This window comes from Denticeps clupeoides, unplaced genomic scaffold (genome assembly GCF_900700375.1).
Source record: "Denticeps clupeoides unplaced genomic scaffold, fDenClu1.1, whole genome shotgun sequence".
NCBI lineage: Eukaryota > Metazoa > Chordata > Actinopteri > Clupeiformes > Denticipitidae > Denticeps > Denticeps clupeoides.
In genome coordinates this window covers 1-12,500 of record NW_021629740.1, presented here as the reverse complement: position 1 = coordinate 12,500, position 12,500 = coordinate 1, and the positions used below count along the sequence as shown (strand labels likewise).

The 12,500-nt window shown below is 41.5% G+C and overlaps 14 non-coding genes and 16 pseudogenes across 14 annotated transcripts; all 30 read right to left on the bottom strand.

The window, feature by feature from the left end:
* Positions 1–4,718: 4,718 nt before the first annotated feature.
* LOC114773190 (uncharacterized) lies at positions 4,719–4,837 on the bottom strand (annotated as a pseudogene).
* Positions 4,838–4,981: 144 nt separating this feature from the next.
* Positions 4,982–5,100, bottom strand: LOC114773167 (5S ribosomal RNA). The gene has a single exon (XR_003744216.1). It is a non-coding gene; the product is annotated as a 5S ribosomal RNA (ribosomal RNA).
* Positions 5,101–5,244: 144 nt separating this feature from the next.
* On the bottom strand, positions 5,245–5,363 carry LOC114773196 (5S ribosomal RNA). Its single transcript, XR_003744229.1, has one exon. It is a non-coding gene; the product is annotated as a 5S ribosomal RNA (ribosomal RNA).
* A 145-nt stretch (positions 5,364–5,508) lies between these two features.
* On the bottom strand, positions 5,509–5,627 carry LOC114773168 (5S ribosomal RNA). The gene has a single exon (XR_003744217.1). It is a non-coding gene; the product is annotated as a 5S ribosomal RNA (ribosomal RNA).
* A 144-nt stretch (positions 5,628–5,771) lies between these two features.
* LOC114773195 (5S ribosomal RNA) lies at positions 5,772–5,890 on the bottom strand. The gene has a single exon (XR_003744228.1). It is a non-coding gene; the product is annotated as a 5S ribosomal RNA (ribosomal RNA).
* A 144-nt stretch (positions 5,891–6,034) lies between these two features.
* On the bottom strand, positions 6,035–6,153 carry LOC114773188 (5S ribosomal RNA). The gene has a single exon (XR_003744226.1). It is a non-coding gene; the product is annotated as a 5S ribosomal RNA (ribosomal RNA).
* A 144-nt stretch (positions 6,154–6,297) lies between these two features.
* LOC114773169 (5S ribosomal RNA) lies at positions 6,298–6,416 on the bottom strand. The gene has a single exon (XR_003744218.1). It is a non-coding gene; the product is annotated as a 5S ribosomal RNA (ribosomal RNA).
* Positions 6,417–6,560: 144 nt separating this feature from the next.
* Positions 6,561–6,679, bottom strand: LOC114773175 (5S ribosomal RNA). Its single transcript, XR_003744224.1, has one exon. It is a non-coding gene; the product is annotated as a 5S ribosomal RNA (ribosomal RNA).
* Positions 6,680–6,816: 137 nt separating this feature from the next.
* On the bottom strand, positions 6,817–6,935 carry LOC114773180 (uncharacterized; annotated as a pseudogene).
* Positions 6,936–7,079: 144 nt separating this feature from the next.
* Positions 7,080–7,198, bottom strand: LOC114773177 (5S ribosomal RNA). Its single transcript, XR_003744225.1, has one exon. It is a non-coding gene; the product is annotated as a 5S ribosomal RNA (ribosomal RNA).
* Positions 7,199–7,335: 137 nt separating this feature from the next.
* Positions 7,336–7,454, bottom strand: LOC114773193 (uncharacterized; annotated as a pseudogene).
* A 137-nt stretch (positions 7,455–7,591) lies between these two features.
* On the bottom strand, positions 7,592–7,710 carry LOC114773179 (uncharacterized; annotated as a pseudogene).
* A 144-nt stretch (positions 7,711–7,854) lies between these two features.
* On the bottom strand, positions 7,855–7,973 carry LOC114773171 (5S ribosomal RNA). Its single transcript, XR_003744220.1, has one exon. It is a non-coding gene; the product is annotated as a 5S ribosomal RNA (ribosomal RNA).
* Positions 7,974–8,117: 144 nt separating this feature from the next.
* On the bottom strand, positions 8,118–8,235 carry LOC114773181 (uncharacterized; annotated as a pseudogene).
* A 146-nt stretch (positions 8,236–8,381) lies between these two features.
* LOC114773186 (uncharacterized) lies at positions 8,382–8,500 on the bottom strand (annotated as a pseudogene).
* A 137-nt stretch (positions 8,501–8,637) lies between these two features.
* On the bottom strand, positions 8,638–8,756 carry LOC114773187 (uncharacterized; annotated as a pseudogene).
* A 137-nt stretch (positions 8,757–8,893) lies between these two features.
* Positions 8,894–9,012, bottom strand: LOC114773184 (uncharacterized; annotated as a pseudogene).
* A 144-nt stretch (positions 9,013–9,156) lies between these two features.
* Positions 9,157–9,275, bottom strand: LOC114773173 (5S ribosomal RNA). The gene has a single exon (XR_003744222.1). It is a non-coding gene; the product is annotated as a 5S ribosomal RNA (ribosomal RNA).
* A 144-nt stretch (positions 9,276–9,419) lies between these two features.
* LOC114773185 (uncharacterized) lies at positions 9,420–9,538 on the bottom strand (annotated as a pseudogene).
* Positions 9,539–9,682: 144 nt separating this feature from the next.
* Positions 9,683–9,801, bottom strand: LOC114773183 (uncharacterized; annotated as a pseudogene).
* Positions 9,802–9,947: 146 nt separating this feature from the next.
* LOC114773166 (5S ribosomal RNA) lies at positions 9,948–10,066 on the bottom strand. Its single transcript, XR_003744215.1, has one exon. It is a non-coding gene; the product is annotated as a 5S ribosomal RNA (ribosomal RNA).
* Positions 10,067–10,203: 137 nt separating this feature from the next.
* On the bottom strand, positions 10,204–10,323 carry LOC114773191 (uncharacterized; annotated as a pseudogene).
* Positions 10,324–10,466: 143 nt separating this feature from the next.
* LOC114773176 (uncharacterized) lies at positions 10,467–10,586 on the bottom strand (annotated as a pseudogene).
* A 144-nt stretch (positions 10,587–10,730) lies between these two features.
* On the bottom strand, positions 10,731–10,850 carry LOC114773174 (5S ribosomal RNA). Its single transcript, XR_003744223.1, has one exon. It is a non-coding gene; the product is annotated as a 5S ribosomal RNA (ribosomal RNA).
* A 144-nt stretch (positions 10,851–10,994) lies between these two features.
* On the bottom strand, positions 10,995–11,115 carry LOC114773172 (5S ribosomal RNA). The gene has a single exon (XR_003744221.1). It is a non-coding gene; the product is annotated as a 5S ribosomal RNA (ribosomal RNA).
* Positions 11,116–11,258: 143 nt separating this feature from the next.
* On the bottom strand, positions 11,259–11,377 carry LOC114773170 (5S ribosomal RNA). Its single transcript, XR_003744219.1, has one exon. It is a non-coding gene; the product is annotated as a 5S ribosomal RNA (ribosomal RNA).
* Positions 11,378–11,520: 143 nt separating this feature from the next.
* LOC114773189 (uncharacterized) lies at positions 11,521–11,639 on the bottom strand (annotated as a pseudogene).
* A 145-nt stretch (positions 11,640–11,784) lies between these two features.
* Positions 11,785–11,903, bottom strand: LOC114773182 (uncharacterized; annotated as a pseudogene).
* Positions 11,904–12,039: 136 nt separating this feature from the next.
* On the bottom strand, positions 12,040–12,158 carry LOC114773192 (uncharacterized; annotated as a pseudogene).
* A 136-nt stretch (positions 12,159–12,294) lies between these two features.
* Positions 12,295–12,413, bottom strand: LOC114773178 (uncharacterized; annotated as a pseudogene).
* Between the last annotated feature and the right edge of the window lie 87 nt (positions 12,414–12,500).

The window sequence follows — 12,500 nt, the reverse complement described above, 5'->3', positions numbered from 1 at the left end:
AAAATCGTAAGCCCGGGGCGAGGTTCGCGGTGTCCGGGGAAATTCATCGTGTCCCGGGGTCGGCTGGGGACTTTGTCACATTTTCATCTTTTTTGGACTTAGCCGATTTTCGACCTCTGGCCAGCATCTACCAACAGGGGGGGTCTTTATGAAAATCGTAAGCCCGGGGCGAGGTTCACGGTGTCCGGGGAAATTCATCGTGTCCCGGGGTCGGCTGGGGACTTTGTCACATTTTCATCTTTTTTGGACTTTTTCGAGCTTTGCCCAGAAGGTGGTGTCCGAGGGTTATATTTGAAGCCCAACCCATGTGCATGACGTCCGGGGTGGGAGTGAAACTTGTGGGAGTGTTGGACTTTTTTTTTTTGATTTTTAATCTTTTTTTGGATCTTTCTTTTTAAGTCTGGGCATGTGATGGAATTTTATCCGGCCATGGTACAAGTAGGCTGCTGAGAGATTTTTATTTCTGATAATTGGAATAATCGTAGACACCTGCTGCCCTTTGTGTCAGGCAGCATAAAAGCCAGGGTTCTTCATGTGACAGGACCCTGGAACCCTGAGACAGCAAACCAAGACTCTGAGAAAATAAAAACCAAGACTCTGCAGCTTCTCCCTGCTGTCTGTGGTGACCGGGATGTGTGAAACTTCTCACAGAGGTAAGTTTGTTTTTTTTTGTATGAACGAAAAGTTTGAAAATGGCTCCACCAAGTGTCCATAAAAGGGCACTGCAGCTTGGGAAATAAGATTCTGTTCTGGCCTGCTAGGTGTGCCTTTTTCATCTCATTTAAAATAAGAAATGTGTCTGGAAGTCCCATATATGCACGCTTCTCTTTTTTTTTTTCGACATTGAAAAGCAGTAAACGTTATTTTTAGTCAATGTTGTAATGGTTATTTTTCTTATGGTCAAAATGAACATGCAAGGGGTGCCTTTTTCGTCTCATTTAAAATAAGAAATGTGTCTGGAAGTCCCATATATGCACGCTTCTCTTTTTTTTTTTCGACATTGAAAAGCAGTAAACGTTATTTTTAGTCAATGTTGTAATGGTTATTTTTCTTATGGTCAAAATGAACATGCAAGGGGTGCCTTTTTCGTCTCATTTAAAATAAGAAATGTGTCTGGAAATGCTCTCATGTGCCTGTTTTTTTTAATTTTTTTAAATTTTCTTTCTCTCTTAGATGCCAAACAAAAAAACAAACTGCCCGATTTGCCATGGCCTGTACTGGAATGTTCACCAGCATCTAATTCAGGTCCACAACGTGTCCATCGCAGGTGAGAGGAAACTTCTTCTGGCGTCAAAGTCGGGCAGGTTTTCCGGCAAAATTGACTTCCCTGTGCAGATCTGTACGGCACATGGCCTTTTGCGCCTGGACTCCCACATCAGAACCCAGCATGACCTGACATCCGACGAGTCTTCTCGCCTCATAGCAAAGGCAAAGAGGAAAGCTGCACGGCATGCCTTAAGAAAGTTCCAGCGCGAACCAAACCCGGACACTGACATGAGAGTCAGTCCAAATGCTGCAGGAGCAGGTCAGACGACTGGAGGACAATAAGGGTGAGAAGGAAGTGCAGCCAGAGCCCTGCTCATCAACCTTGGGTAAATGTATATTCTGATGTATTAAATGAGCAAATGTATGTATGCATTTGATGTCTTTGCAATAACTTTGTGGTGTTCTTTTTAAAGATAAACTCCTGGAGCAGTACAGGGCCCATCTGCTTGGTCTGCGTACGTCAGCAAAATCTGAATCGAACGCAGCCCAGCAGGTGCGCCATGTCCAAAATTTTCTTCAACACATGTGGGGAAAGATGTCTCCTCCAACTCTGAACCTGAGCTTTCTAACGAACCACACAAAGATTTATAGGTACATTTTAATTAATTATGTGTGTGTGTGTATTTATGCTATTATCACTCACATCATTAAGCAATACTTATTGAAATTCATTTCTCTTTCTTACCAGCTGGGTCTCAAACCTTTCGAGCCGATTTAGGGCCACCACTGTGAAGGTTTACCTGGGCGACGTGTCAAAATTCATCAGTTATTTGACCCTTGACCGCCCGCGTGGTACAAAAATTGGAAGCAACAGTTTGCGGGCCGTTTCTGTTGCATTGAGGCGGTTGAGTGACACATTACTCACTGAGGTGAAGCATCAAAGGCTGGAGGTGCGTCATGAAAAATCCAAGAAAATGTTGAAACAGAGCACTTTAGAACAACTGGTCCAGAACACATCAGAGCGAATCCCCAAGGCTTTGGGTACGTTGTTGCTTCTAATTCCTTTTTTTTTATTTATTTTTTTTTATTATAATAGTTATAATATTAACATTTTTTTTCGTGCTTTGCAGATTACCTGGCGCACAACAGCAATTCGGAATCGCTGAGGTCATGTCTTGGGTATATATCCACGTATTTATACGCCACTACTGGTCACCGGAGTGCTGTGGTTTCGAACATGACCGTTCGCGAGTTCCAGGATGCTGACGAGCACGACGGGAGATACGTCATAAACGTGTGTGTGTGTGTGATTCATTTTGGGACTAGGAATGCAAAACAAGCTCTTTAATTATTTACCAACATGCAACAATGAATCGATTGCCTTTCCACATTTAGGTGAAGGATCACAAGACTGCAGCAGCCTTTGGGATTGCAATCCCATTGTCTTCATCAGAGATGGCCTGGCTGAAAAAGTTCTTTGATCTGAGACCCACGCTGCCAGGCTACACGGAAGAGGTGCCGACTTTTTTCTTCACCTCGAAGGGTCAGGTCTTCTCCAAGATTAGCCAGGTGGTCACCGAGACGTGTCAGAAGCTTGGCTTCAGCCGAAACATTTCGGTGACCTCCATCCGAAGCGCTGTTGCGACCTGTGTGAGCTGATGTGAACATGGCATTGTCAGGCTTAGGATCCTTAGGAATGACAAATGTGCTAACGTTTAATTCCTTAATGTGAAAAGGTGGAGCGTAACCTGCCGACAGACGAACGGCGGGATGTCACAAACCTTATGTGCCACTCGGAGGAGGTGGCGAACCGATATTACGTTGGAGAACGGTCCGTGATCGAGGCACATGCCGCTCGTCTCAAACTGCGCTCTGCACTGGGCCTTGGGGGTGCCACGCCAGGTGACCGTGGGCATTCCTGCAATAACGTGGACCTCAACGAGGAGCAGGAGGAGGAGGAGGAGGAGGAGGAAGAAGATTGTGAGGAGCGTGACGAAAGAGAGTCTCCCCTTGTGGGCCCACAGCATCCCCATACACCTGTAAGAAACTGATAAATGCTGTAAAAATGTAATTTGTTATGCCTAAATTGTCCTTTTGTCATTTTTAAGCCCAGAGTTCAGGACAACGAGGAGTCCACACTTTGCCAAACAGAAGGCCTTAATTCCTCACCTGTCTGTATGAGTCCACTACCCAGGCAAAGACCTCCGGTAGGCGATGAGCAGTATACCAATGTGCATGTGGAATCATCAGGAGAAATGTCTCTTTCTTTTCTTTTATTAAATTTAGGTTCAAGGACTCAGACGCGCTATGCAGTACACTCACGAGTTTAAAAATACAATCTGGCAACTGTTTCAGGACCATGCTGGTGGCCTCAATCAGGCAAAGGCAAGTATGGTTTGCATTTTCTGAAATAAAAGTTCATAGTGAATGATGATTTTTTTTTTTTTTATGATTTTTTGTTTTGCTTCTAGGTCCATTCGATTCTTTTGAGCAACCCGGACGTGTTGAAGCAGTGCAAAACAAACCAAATGACCGTACATAATGTCAGAAGTCTCATAAAATGTATGCAATCAAAAAATAAAAAAAAGGAAACCTATATCAATTGTTGTGTCTTTTTTTTTATAAAAAGTGGTGTTTTCTCCTTTTGACAACTCAATGTGCATGCTTAGGCCCCCTGTGGCAAGCAAGGTGTGAAGTGCTTAGCCTAATGAAGGCTCACCCCCTGGGGCAAGGTGTGAAGTGACAGTCAGACAATCGGCTTTCTTATTTTTTTTTTCATCCCACAAAAACCCTTCCTTTTTCTGTCATATCAACCATGTTCTGCTAATCGGGGCACAGCACACTTTTCTTATTGTCAAAATGAACCGGAGAGATGTACCCTTTGTGTCATTATAACAAGAAAAGTATCTGAAATTACCAGAAATGTTTTCGCCACATGCGCCTCTTATTATTAACGTAGAAAACAAGCACACTGCTCGGTCAATGCTATATGTCTTATGTTTTTGGGCTTGGTCAATTTTGTCTGGGGCCTTTTTTTTTATTAAAAATAAGAAATGTGTCTTGGGCTTCCATAAATGGGAAAAGCTTGAAAAATGTCATTATAGTAAAAAATAGTCATAGTCCGTAATGTGAAAACCTGTAAAAATAGTTAAAAAGCATTAAAAAGCAAAGTCGGGAGTCAAAAAGCTGAAAAAATGACAAAGTCCAAAAAATTACCCAGCGTGCCGAGGGGGACCTCCAAGGCTGAGGTCAGTCAGTCTACTGATCGACCAGAGAGCACCTAAATCGGGGAAGAAGTGAGAGCCCGGCCTCTCTGGTTCTCAGCAGTGTATAGGTAGAGCTGAGGGGTTAAAAGTAAAAAAAATGACAAAGTACAAAAAAAAAACTAAGTCGGAAAGTGAAAAAGTAAAAAAAATCGCAAAGTCCAAAACATTTTCTAAGTCGAGAGTCAAAAAAGCTGAAAAAATGACAAAGTCAAAAAAAAAAAACTAAGTCGGAAAGTGACTTAGTGACAGTTAAAGCACCTGGTATTCCCAGGAGGTCTCCCATCCAAGTACTAAGCAGGCCCAAGCCTTCTTAGCTTCCAAGATCAGACGAGACTGGGCGTTCTTGGGCTGGTATGGCCGTAAGCAATCTCTCCTTGAAAATCTTGGACTTTAAACAACCTAGGCTTGAAAACATATCACAGAGTGAAAATACCTCTTAACTTACTTTAAAAAAAAACTAACAAAGCGATGCAAAAAAACTTCATTTTAAAAAGTTTTTCAACAGTTAAAGCTTACAGCACCTGGTATTCCCAGGAGGTCTCCCATCCAAGTACTAACCAGGCCCAAGCCTTCTTAGCTTCCGAGATCAGACGAGACCGGGCGTTCTTGGGCTGGTATGGCCGTAAGCAATCTCTGCTTGAAAATCTTGGACTTTAAACAACCTAGGCTTGAAAACATATCACAGAGTGAAAATACCTCTTAACTTACTTTAGAAAAAAACTAACAAAGCGATGCAAAAAAACTTCATTTTAAAAAGTTTTTCAACAGTTAAAGCTTACAGCACCTGGTATTCCCAGGAGGTCTCCCATCCAAGTACTAACCAGGCCCAAGCCTTCTTAGCTTCCGAGATCAGACGAGACCGGGCGTTCTTGGGCTGGTATGGCCGTAAGCAATCTCTGCTTGAAAATCTTGGACTTTAAACAACCTAGGCTTGAAAACATATCACAGAGTGAAAATACCTCTTAACTTACTTTAGAAAAAAAACTAACAAAGCGATGCAAAAAAACTTCATTTTAAAAAGTTTTTCAACAGTTAAAGCTTACAGCACCTGGTATTCCCAGGAGGTCTCCCATCCAAGTACTAACCAGGCCCAAGCCTTCTTAGCTTCCGAGATCAGACGAGACCGGGAGTTCTTGGGCTGGTATGGCCGTAAGCAATCTCTGCTTGAAAATCTTGGACTTTAAACAACCTAGGCTTGAAAACATATCACAGAGTGAAAATACCTCTTAACTTACTTTAGAAAAAAACTAACAAAGCGATGCAAAAAAACTTCATTTTAAAAAGTTTTTCAACAGTTAAAGCTTACAGCACCTGGTATTCCCAGGAGGTCTCCCATCCAAGTACTAACCAGGCCCAAGCCTTCTTAGCTTCCGAGATCAGACGAGACCGGGCGTTCTTGGGCTGGTATGGCCGTAAGCAATCTCTGCTTGAAAATCTTGGACTTTAAACAACCTAGGCTTGAAAACATATCACAGAGTGAAAATACCTCTTAACTTACTTTAGAAAAAAACTAACAAAGCGATGCAAAAAAACTTCATTTTAAAAAGTTTTTCAACAGTTAAAGCTTACAGCACCTGGTATTCCCAGGAGGTCTCCCATCCAAGTACTAACCAGGCCCAAGCCTTCTTAGCTTCCGAGATCAGACGAGACCGGGCGTTCTTGGGCTGGTATGGCCGTAAGCAATCTCTGCTTGAAAATCTTGGACTTTAAACAACCTAGGCTTGAAAACATATCACAGAGTGAAAATACCTCTTAACTTACTTTAGAAAAAAACTAACAAAGCGATGCAAAAAAACTTCATTTTAAAAAGTTTTTCAACAGTTAAAGCTTACAGTACCTGGTATTCCCAGGAGGTCTCCCATCCAAGTACTAACCAGGCCCAAGCCTTCTTAGCTTCCGAGATCAGACGAGACCGGGCGTTCTTGGGCTGGTATGGCCGTAAGCAATCTCTGCTTGAAAATCTTGGACTTTAAACAACCTAGGCTTGAAAACATATCACAGAGTGAAAATACCTCTTAACTTACTTTAGAAAAAAACTAACAAAGCGATGCAAAAAAACTTCATTTTAAAAAGTTTTTCAACAGTTAAAGCTTACAGCACCTGGTATTCCCAGGAGGTCTCCCATCCAAGTACTAACCAGGCCCAAGCCTTCTTAGCTTCCGTGATCAGACGAGATCTGGCATTCTTGGGCTGGTATGGCCGTAAGCAATCTCTGCTTGAAAATCTTGGACTTTAAACAACCTAGGCTTGAAAACATATCACAGAGTGAAAATACCTCTTAACTTACTTTAGAAAAAAACTAACAAAGCGATGCAAAAAAACTTCATTTTAAAAAGTTCGTCAACAGTTAAAGCACCTGGTATTCCCAGGAGGTCTCCCATCCAAGTACTAACCAGGCCCAAGCCTTCTTAGCTTCCGAGATCAGACGAGACCGGGCGTTCTTGGGCTGGTATGGCCGTAAGCAATCTCTGCTTGAAAATCTTGGACTTTAAACAACCTAGGCTTGAAAACATATCACAGAGTGAAAATACCTCTTAACTTACTTTAGAAAAAAACTAACAAAGCGATGCAAAAAAACTTCATTTTAAAAAGTTTTTCAACAGTTAAAGCTTACAGCACCTGGTATTCCCAGGAGGTCTCCCATCCAAGTACTAACCAGGCCCAAGCCTTCTTAGCTTCCGAGATCAGACGAGACCGGGCGTTCTTGGGCTGGTATGGCCGTAAGCAATCTCTGCTTGAAAATCTTGGACTTTAAACAACCTAGGCTTGAAAACATATCACAGAGTGAAAATACCTCTTAACTTACTTTAGAAAAAAACTAACAAAGCGATGCAAAAAAACTTCATTTTAAAAAGTTTGTCAACAGTTAAAGCACCTGGTATTCCCAGGAGGTCTCCCATCCAAGTAATAACCAGGCCCAAGCCTTCTTAGCTTCCGAGATCAGACGAGACCGGGCATTCTTGGACTGGTATGGCCGTAAGCAATCTGTGCTTGAAAATCTTGGACTTTAAACAACCTAGGCTTGAAAACATATCACAGAGGGAAAATACCTCTTAACTTACTTTAGAAAAAAACTAACAAAGCGATGCAAAAAAACTTCATTTAAAAAAGTTTTTCAACAGTTAAAGCACCTGGTATTCCCAGGAGGTCTCCCATCCAAGTACTAACCAGGCCCAAGCCTTCTTAGCTTCCGAGATCAGACGAGACCGGGCGTTCTTGGGCTGGTATGGCCGTAAGCAATCTCTGCTTGAAAATCTTGGACTTTAAACAACCTAGGCTTGAAAACATATCACAGAGTGAAAATACCTCTTAACTTACTTTAGAAAAAAACTAACAAAGCGATGCAAAAAAACTTCATTTTAAAACGTTTTTCAACAGTTAAAGCTTACAGCACCTGGTATTCCCAGGAGGTCTCCCATTAAAGTACTAACCAGGCCCAAGCCTTCTTAGCTTCCGAGATCGGACGAGATCTGGCATTCTTGGGCTGGTATGGCCGTAAGCAATCTCTGCTTGAAAATCTTGGACTTTAAACAACCTAGGCTTGAAAACATATCACAGAGTGAAAATACCTCTTAACTTACTTTAGAAAAAAACTAACAAAGCGATGCAAAAAAAGTTCATTTTAAAAAGTTTTTCAACAGTTAAAGCTTACAGTACCTGGAATTCCCAGGAGGTCTCCCATCCAAGTACTAACCAGGCCCAAGCCTTCTTAGCTTCCGAGATCAGACGAGACTGGCGTTCTTGGGCTGGTATGGCCGTAAGCAATCTCTGCTTGAAAATCTTGGACTTTAAACAACCTAGGCTTGAAAACATATCACAGAGTGAAAATACCTCTTAACTTACTTTAGAAAAAAACTAACAAAGCGATGCAAAAAAAACTTCATTTTAAAAAAGTTTTTCAACAGTTAAAGCTTACAGCACCTGGTATTCCCAGGAGGTCTCCCATCCAAGTATTAACCAGGCCAAAGCCTTCTTAGCTTCCGTGATCAGACGAGATCTGGCGTTCTTGGGCTGGTATGGCCGTAAGCAATCTCTGCTTGAAAATCTTGGACTTTAAACAACCTAGGCTTGAAAACAAATCACAGAGTGAAAATACCTCTTAACTTACTTTAGAAAAAAACTAACAAAGTGATGCAAAAAAACTTCATTTTAAAAAGTTCGTCAACAGTTAAAGCACCTGGTATTCCCAGGAGGTCTCCCATCCAAGTACTAACCAGGCCCAAGCCTTCTTAGCTTCCGAGATCAGACGAGACCGGGCATTCTTGGACTGGTATGGCCGTAAGCAATCTGTGCTTGAAAATCTTGGACTTTAAACAACCTAGGCTTGAAAACATATCACAGAGGGAAAATACCTCTTAATTTACTTTAGAAAAAAACTAACAAAGCGATGCAAAAAAACTTCATTTAAAAAAGTTTTTCGACAGTTAAAGCACCTGGTATTCCCAGGAGGTCTCCCATCCAAGTACTAACCAGGCCCAAGCCTTCTTAGCTTTCGAGATCAGACGAGACCGGGCGTTCTTGGGCTGGTATGGCCGTAAGCAATCTCTGCTTGAAAATCTTGGACTTTAAACAACCTAGGCTTGAAAACATATCACAGAGTGAAAATACCTCTTAACTTACTTTAGAAAAAAACTAACAAAGCGATGCAAAAAAAGTTCATTTTAAAAAGTTTTTCAACAGTTAAAGCTTACAGTACCTGGTATTCCCAGGAAGTCTCCCATCTAAGTACTAACCAGGCCCAAGCCTTCTTAGCTTCCGAGATCAGACGAGACCGGGCGTTCTTGGGCTGGTATGGCCGTAAGCAATCTCTGCTTGAAAATCTTGGACTTTAAACAACCTAGGCTTGAAAACATATCACAGAGTGAAAATACCTCTTAACTTACTTTAGAAAAAAACTAAAAAAGCGATGCAAAAAAAGTTCATTTTAAAAAGTTTTTCAACAGTTAAAGCTTACAGCACCTGGTATTCCCAGGAGGTCTCCCATCCAAGTATTAACAAGGCCAAAGCCTTCTTAGCTTCCGAGATCAGACGAGATCTGGCGTTCTTGGGCTGGTATGGCCGTAAGCAATCTCTGCTTGGAAATCTTGGACTTTAAACAACCTAGGCTTGAAAACATATCACAGAGTGAAAATACCTCTTAACTTACTTTAGAAAAAAACTAACAAAGCGATGCAAAAAAACTTCATTTTAAAAAGTTTTTCAACAGTTAAAGCTTACAGCACCTGGTATTCCCAGGAGGTCTCCCATCCAAGTATTAACAAGGCCAAAGCCTTCTTAGCTTCCGAGATCAGACGAGACCGGGCGTTCTTGGGCTGGTATGGCCGTAAGCAATCTCTGCTTGAAAATCTTGGACTTTAAACAACCTAGGCTTGAAAACATATCACAGAGTGAAAATACCTCTTAACTTACTTTAGAAAAAAACTAACAAAGCGAATGCAAAAAAAACTTCATTTTAAAAAGTTTTTCAACAGTTAAAGCTTACAGCACCTGGTATTCCCAGGAGGTCTCCCATCCAAGTACTAACCAGGCCCAAGCCTTCTTAGCTTCCGAGATCAGACGAGACCGGGCGTTCTTGGGCTGGTATGGCCGTAAGCAATCTCTGCTTGAAAATCTTGGACTTTAAACAACCTAGGCTTGAAAACATATCACAGAGTGAAAATACCTCTTAACTTACTTTAGAAAAAAACTAACAAAGCGATGCAAAAAAAACTTCATTTAAAAAGTTTTTCAACAGTTAAAGCACCTGGTATTCCCAGGAGGTCTCCCATCCAAGTACTAACCAGGCCCAAGCCTTCTTAGCTTCCGAGATCAGACGAGACCGGGCAGTTCTTGGACTGGTATGGCCGTAAGCAATCTCTGCTTGAAAATCTTGGACTTTAAACAACCTAGGCTTGAAAACATATCACAGAGTGAAAATACCTCTTAACTTACTTTAGAAAAAAACTAACAAAGCGATGCAAAAAAACTTCATTTTAAAAAGTTTTTCAACAGTTAAAGCTACAGCACCTGGTATTCCCAGGAGGTCTCCCATCCAAGTACTAACCAGGCCCAAGCCTTCTTAGCTTCCGAGATCAGACGAGACCGGGCAGTTCTTGGGCTGGTATGGCCGTAAGCAATCTCTGCTTGAAAATCTTGGACTTTAAACAACCTAGGCTTGAAAACATATCACAGAGTGAAAATACCTCTTAACTTACTTTAGAAAAAAACTAACAAAGCGATGCAAAAAAACTTCATTTTAAAAAGTTTTTCAACAGTTAAAGCTTACAGCACCTGGTAATTCCCAGGAGGTCTCCCATCCAAGTACTAACCAGGCCCAAGCCTTCTTAGCTTCCGAGATCAGACGAGACCTGGCGTTCTTGGGCTGGTATGGCCGTAAGCAATCTCTGCTTGAAAATCTTGGACTTTAAACAACCTAGGCTTGAAAACATATCACAGAGTGAAAATACCTCTTAACTTACTTTAGAAAAAAACTAACAAAGCGATGCAAAAAAACTTCATTTATAAAAGTTTTTCAACAGTTAAAGCTTACAGCACCTGGTATTCCCAGGAGGTCTCCCATCCAAGTACTAACCAGGCCCAAGCCTTCTTAGCTTCCGAGATCAGGACGAGACCGGGCAGTTCTTGGGCTGGTATGGCCGTAAGCAATCTCTGCTTGAAATCTTGGACTTTAAACAACCTAGGCTTGAAAACATATCACAGAGTGAAAATACCTCTTAACTTACTTTAGAAAAAAACTAACAAAGCGATGCAAAAAAACTTCATTTTAAAAAGTTTTTCAACAGTTAAAGCTTACAGCACCTGGTATTCCCAGGAGGTCTCCCATCTAAGTACTAACCAGGCCCAAGCCTTCTTAGCTTCCGAGATCAGACGAGACCGGGCATTCTTGGGCTGGTATGGCCGTAAGCAATCTCTGCTTGAAAATCTTGGACTTTAAACAACCTAGGCTTGAAAACATATCACAGAGTGAAAATACCTCTTAACTTACTTAGAAAAAAACTAACAAAGCGATGCAAAAAAAGTTCATTTTAAAAAGTTTTTCAACAGTTAAAGCTTACAGCACCTGGTATTCCCAGGAGGTCTCCCATCCAAGTATTAACAAAGCCAAAGCCTTCTTAGCTTCCGAGATCAGACGAGATCTGGCGTTCTTGGGCTGGTATGGCCGTAAGCAATCTCTGCTTGGAAATCTTGGACTTTAAACAACCTAGGCTTGAAAACCATATCACAGAGTGAAAATACCTCTTAACTTACTTTAGAAAAAAACTAACAAAGCGATGCAAAAAAACTTCATTTTAAAAAGTTTTTCAACAGTTAAAGCTTACAGCACCTGGTATTCCCAGGAGGTCTCCCATCCAAGTATTAACAAGGCCAAAGCCTTCTTAGCTTCCGAGATCAGACGAGACCGGGCGTTCTTGGGCTGGTATGGCCGTAAGCAATCTCTGCTTGAAAATCTTGGACTTTAAACAACCTAGGCTTGAAAACAAATCACAGAGTGAAAATACCTCTTAACTTACTTTAGAAAAAAACTAACAAAGCGAAGCAAAAAAACTTCATTTTAAAAAGTTGTCAACAGTTAAAGCACCTGGTATTCCCAGGAGGTCTCCCATCCAAGTAATAACCAGGCCCAAGCCTTCTTAGCTTCCGAGATCAGACGAGACCGGGCATTCTTGGACTGGTATGGCCGTAAGCAATCTGTGCTTGAAAATCTTGGACTTTAAACAACCTAGGCTTGAAAACATATCACAGATTGAAAATACCTCTTAACTTACTTTAGAAAAAAACTAACAAAGCGATGCAAAAAAACTTCATTTAAAAAAGTTTTCAACAGTTAAAGCACCTGGTATTCCCAGGAGGTCTCCCATCCAAGTACTAACCAGGCCCAAGCCTTCTTAGCTTCCGAGATCAGACGAGACCGGGCGTTCTTGGGCTGGTATGGCCGTAAGCAATCTCTGCTTGAAATCTTGGACTTTAAACAACCTAGGCTTGAAAACATATCACAGAGTGAAAATACCTCTTAACTTACTTTAGAAA